Below are 6124 nucleotides of genomic sequence, written 5' to 3' on the forward strand. Positions count from 1 at the left end.
TTTTCTAGAGCTTTCAACGGTATCACAGTGACAATATCTGACAATTTCAAGTCAATCCCCTTTTTATGAAACCATACTCTTCTTACTGCTCTTTTTTTTTTTTTTAAAGTGCTTGACATGTTTTTAATGTTCCTGGTAACTTGCAGGCGTCTCCCCGCTGTCACGATCTCTCCGCACCAAAAAAGGCAGAGATGTTGGCTGCAGTTAAACACAGAGGAGCTTTAGTTTTCCTGCTTCCGCAACGTCACACCCACCTCTCGAAAACCAACATGACTGATGGCTCCGCGGGGTGCATTGGTTGAGGTTTCCCGTTCCCCTCTCTGAGAGGAGAGATCCGGTGCACAGAGAAGAACAGGAAAATCATTACCTCTGTATTTAATTTGGACTATGGGTGTTCTCGTTCATCTTTTTAGGAGCAGTTTCTTTCCAGTTTAATCACTAGAACTTTTTTTTTTTTTTTCGTTTTCTAACACCTGACCGCTGCTGCCATTAGTCAAAGCCTCCTGCTACGTTTAGAGGCGGTTGGTGTGTATAGGGGAAGGTACGGGCTGGTTAGCGGTATAATCCTGGGCTTACTGAGGGTTATAAAAAGCACAGAGGTGCCGTGTTGGACTGTGTGTGAGATGACAGCTTGTTGCATGTGAGTGTGTATGACGGGCCGAGTGGCTGAGTGAGAACAGCCAATTTTCCACTTCTGGACCGGGCCAAAGACCAACTCGAAGCCTGAGATTGAAAAATACTCCGTTTTATTCATTTTGCAACAAGGCCAAAAAAAAAAAAAGAAAAAAAAAATCAACTAGCAACCTGGCAGCAGTGTAAAGTTAGTACATTTTAAGATACTCTTGAGTTATTTTGGAGTGAAGTCGGGAAATCACGGGGTCAAAAATAAGCACCTGTCGGTTCTGTGGAAACAGGGAAGTCGTTGAATCGGAGAAATGACTGGGTGTCTTGAGTTTTGCAGTCTGTGTGCTCCCACATCAGCGGGGAGTGTGTTGGTTGGAGGAAGTGAGTAAACCCTCCCTGTCCGGGAGGTGGCTGTTGCTGTTGCTGTAAACCTGGATCCGTCTCGTCATTGCAGAGAGAGAGAGAGAGAGAAAATGTTAACGACTGTGAATCTTGCAGCTGGTTCAGTTGGTAAAAGATACCGTGGTCTGGATAGAAATAGGAAATTAGTGTCTAATACTGCTCCTACTACTGCTACTACTCCTGCTACTACTACTAGAAAAATGTAAAAACAAATAGAACGTCCCCTGAAGCTTCAACGAGGCTGGAGAGATGAAAAAGAGCAGCAGGTTATAGTGTCAACATTTCGCTGATTTTCTCGAAACTCGTGTAAAACTGAATTTAGATGGAAACTTTGCATGTTTTACTCATTTACTACAAGTCACATATACTTTACATCACAGCTCATAATTTTGCAAACTCTGCTACCTTTTACAAATTCAAATGGACTTTTTTTTACCACTCCAGGTGACAGTTGGGTTTCCATTCATTTCTGTATTTCACAAAAATGGATTATCTGACTCTTGGCAGGTGTTCGAGTTTAGTATTCATTTGTCGGGTTGCATTATTTTAATGAGGTAATGGAGGGCAGACTTCTCAAACGAGTCTGCATCTGAACTCCATGCGGCCCGGACAAAACGCAGTGCGGACTTGATGATGTTCACTGTGGCGGATGACGTGACCCGGGTTAAGTTTTAAAAGAGTTTAATCATAGATTTTTGGTCCCTGTTGAAATGAATGTAAACCGATGCATCTTGAACAATAAGATTTATACGCCCAGAATTCTCTTTCATCAGCGATGATAATGTTTTTCTGCTGTCAACATGTTATTCAATCCTCCATTATGTAAATAATAGTTTCTCTGGTCGGCTTCCAGAAAACTGAGTCATGTAATGGAGAGAAATCTGACATAATGGGACGAGCACTCAGTGAATCGTCCCACCCGCAGACCGGTGGCAGCAGCAGGCAGCTCTGGAGGGTCTAATCTGCCCGTCCGAGGCTGGGAATAGCAGCTCTGAGCTGCTGAAAATCCCGCCGCTTAATCAGCTTGCCTTCTGCCCTCCTGAGCTGAGCGCTGATACCCGGCAAACATCCAGGCCCGACACCGCGCCGCCACCGAGCGAGGAGCGCGCGCGGGAGATGGGAAAGGCACGCGACCGGATCGCGGCGAGGCGAGAGGGCGCGTCAGGCCTCCGCCGTCACGCCCGTGCTTAGCGAGGACGGGGACGAGCACAGAAACTGGACACAAACTCGACCTGGAGTCTTCGTTTTCAAGATTAAAATAGTTGAGGTTTTGTTCGCAGCTGAGCTCGGGATTCGGAGAGAGGAGAGGGCACCGAGGTTGGATGGTTTTATGTTCAAGCGGAGGCTTAAATTCAAATTCGCACTGTTTCTAATTGAATTAAAGGAGAGAAACTCTATCAGAGCAGGACACAAGAAGTTTTCAAGATTAGAAAGCTGCAGTTTTTTGGTCACTGAGCTAATGGTTCCCGAAAATAAGATGACACTCGGGTTAGACGGCTGTGAGGTGGAAATAGGAGGCGTTCATTTAAATGTACACTTTTTTAGTTTTTACTTCAGTTTGCAAGGAGTTCAAAGTCTCCGATCTCTGTCAGTGTTTTGGTTATGGAACTTTATGAAATGCTGATTTATGCTACTTTATTTATCAGGTACAGTTCATGGCTGAGACAGAAGTGACTCATCTAATTTGTCTTTTAACATCTGAAATTGCTCCTCTAGTCCTCTTGAAGCTCTACAATGTGATTTTCTTTTGGTTTTTGTCCTGTACAGTAAGTTTTCCTGTGTCATTTTCTAACGTTTTTATTATGATGGATCCTGTCAGGAGTTCACATGTGCATGCGCCGAGTCCACGATGAAATTCTGCTTTTATTTGATTGTATGTGATCAACAGAGGCCCTGCACAGTCACACAGATAGAGGATGTGGTCAGAGACGTTGAGCTCGAACCCTCAGCACCGCAAGTAAACAGAGCGCCCTCTCAGATCGGCAGTTTTCTTTTAACTCTTTAATCCTGGTGGGACTAAAAGAGAGCGAGAGAAGCAGCGATGATGAGATTAGAGGCTGAAAAAGAGGCTCGCGGAGTAAAGCTGTGTCGGTGCTCGTTGGTTTCGAATAAACCTCTTACACCAGTCTGTTTCTCTCTGTCTGTGTTGGTTTGAATGTTTTAGAAATGTGTCAACAATCAGTCAATTTGTCAGAGTCAAATTGAGCGGCAAAAAAACCTTCAAACCCGATGATGTACTGCTAATATAATGAGTCTGTCTTTTTTTTTTTTTTGCCAATAAAAAGATTTAAAAAGTCTCAGTATATACAGTACCAAACAAAACAGAGTACACACCTGGTCATTATCACCCAAATGTTAAATAATTACACATCCTATGCATTTAACGCAACTTTATCTGTTTTTAGCCAAAGCCCAGGAAGAATGAAGCCAACTAATTTGAAAAACAGGACAATTAAATCCAATTAAGTCCAAACACGTATTTAGGACCCAACAGCAACAAAGGTCAGTCCCCCTTTCATTGGCAGGATTCTATTCTTTTAGTTTTTAAATATTTTTTATGTCTGCCTTTATTCTTGATGACGGATCCGCAGATCTCTTTGCAGCAGCTCTCTGCTGGAGGAGTTTTGTTGCCTTAAAATACTCCAAAGGTTTCCTGTTGGATTCAAGTCAGGGGACACACTTGGCCTGGTCGTAGTTTTCACTGTTTTCCTTCTTGAAAAACTCTTGTTTGATTGTTGCGGTGTGTTTTGGAGCGTTGTCACGTTGGAAAATTCCTCTCCTACCAACCTTCTGGAGACTGGGAGTCGTCTTTGCATTCATTATTCGGGTCCAAACCTGCATTAATGGTACCATCTATAGATCTCCCCTACACCTTCTGCACTCGTCTCAGCACACTCCCCTCCTCCATGTTTAACAGTCTGTCTGCACTCTTTTAGTCTCTGTGGTGGTCCTGGTCAGATCCACACCGAACATCTGGTCCAAACATGTTTATTTTGGTTTCCTCTGACCAAAGAACGTGCCGCAAACAGTCGTCAGGCTTCTTTTCATGTTCTTTGGCCAAGTTCAATGTTGCAGCTTGGTGCTGTTTTGTGAGCAACGGTTTTTTCTTCTTGGACGCCGTCCGTAGCGGTCGACTTCGTGCAGTGTCCTCCACACTGATCCGTCAAAGTGAATCTCCGGTTTCCACAGATAATCCTTCTTCCAAGTCAGAAGCAGAGGCCCGTCTGTTTTTCAATGAAAGGTTGTGTAGATAGTGAAATGTGCGTGCCGTCGTGTTGTCAAGGACCTCCGCTGCCACTTGTTTATGGTAGCGTGGCTCTTCCTGTAGCTCTAACCACCGCTGCAGCTGTGTTTCAGTTCACGTTCAGTAGCCCACTGATGCTCCTGTATCCTCCCCCATCTTTATGAAGTCTCACTATCTGGTTTCTCACTTATTCAGGCATTTCCTTACATTGTGGAGCCGTGTTGCAGTAGACACAACCCAGGCCAAAACTGAGATTACTGCTGTCCCACTGTCCTCATTCTGAAGGTTACTATTTTGTAAGCTTGTTCATGCAATCAGCCTTAATTGGACACCGTAGCTTTGCATTGAGGTTGCATTTTGGGGCCTGTATTTTCAATGTGGTCTATCTAACCCATTTGTTTTTTAACTATACATCAAATACCCTAAACTTATACCAAAAAAAGACAATCATTGTAAGATATTACAATTTTTAATAATTTTACATTTTAGTGATATTTCGCAGCGGTGTACTCAGCTCTGTTGTATACTGTAAGTAGTAACTGATAGATTTTTCCTGTCCCGACACCCACAGTCATGAGGTCAGAGGTCAAGAGTGCATCAGCCCAAGAGCCGATTGTCTTGCTCAAGGGCACTTCAGGGTTGGCTCCTACACAGACGCCGAACTGTTGTCCGCTCAGGGCAACATGCAGAAACAACAAATCGCTGTTTAGAGTGTTTGAGGCCATAAAAAACAAAGAAAACGACTTTCTCCGCAGCGGATACTGACAGAAACCACGCCCTCGATCCTGACTTTTATTGGATACACGAGAAATAAAAAAATATCTGTGACCCAGTTCCTCACACAGGGACAAATGTTTCCGTCCTGCAGAGTATTAAAAGCCACAGGCCTCTTCTGTGATCTAATTACTGCGCAATATATCGATGATAATCTGTTCCAGTCCTTTCCTAAATAACAATTGATCAGTTTTGGGATGGAAAGCCGATGCCTGTGTGTCCTGCCAGGGAATGGATGAATAAAACTATTAATGTTTTGTGTGTGTGTGTGTGTGTGTGTGTGTGTGTGTGTGTGTGTGTGTGTGTGTGTGTGTGTGTGTGTGTGTGTGTGTGTGTGTGTGTGTGTGTATATACACACACCCCCTACTAACAATTATTGTTAAGTATTGTCCAAATTTCCATTAATCCACCTCTGGAAATGCACTGTATCCTCTTGTTTGAGGACCCGACCCCCCCCGGCCCACAAACCACCCTCTTTTCCCAGGCTCATAATGGTCCCCAGTATACCCACTGCTGAGTGCCCATTTTCATTGTTGGACTCCTGCCAACCGGTTATCCCATTAAATGAAGACGAGTGGACTGGCCCTCCTCTCTCTTGAGCCGCTGCAGTGAAACGCTGATTGCCCCTCCATTGTTGTCCTCCTTAGAGATTTTGACCCCGCGCCTCGGTGTTTAAAACGGCTGGCCGGTATCCAAACCATGTCACAGGAATGTCGTTGGAGGGTCACAACAAGACGAGGATGGTGGTGTGTTTTTTAATGAGCCCGGTTCCCAGGGTGAGAAAAACTGTCTCTCAAAGCTCAGTGGACGGTTGGAAGACACTGAAACTATCCTTTAATACCAGTTTTTATTACGCAGTCCATTTGTTATCTAAATTATCTAACCCTTTCCTACCTTTTCCTATTTTTTCTTTTACGATTATGAGTGATATTAGAAAGACATGTACCCTATAAACCAAATTTAAAACTGGAGATCTAGGCTTTATCCTCTGGGAAATATGAATGTCTGTGCAAAGTTTGGTGCTAATCAGCGTCGTAGATGTCGATATATTTCACCTCATACTGTAAGTCAAAACTTTAA

This window comes from Xiphias gladius, chromosome 10, assembly GCF_016859285.1.
Source record: "Xiphias gladius isolate SHS-SW01 ecotype Sanya breed wild chromosome 10, ASM1685928v1, whole genome shotgun sequence".
Lineage (NCBI taxonomy): Eukaryota > Metazoa > Chordata > Actinopteri > Istiophoriformes > Xiphiidae > Xiphias > Xiphias gladius.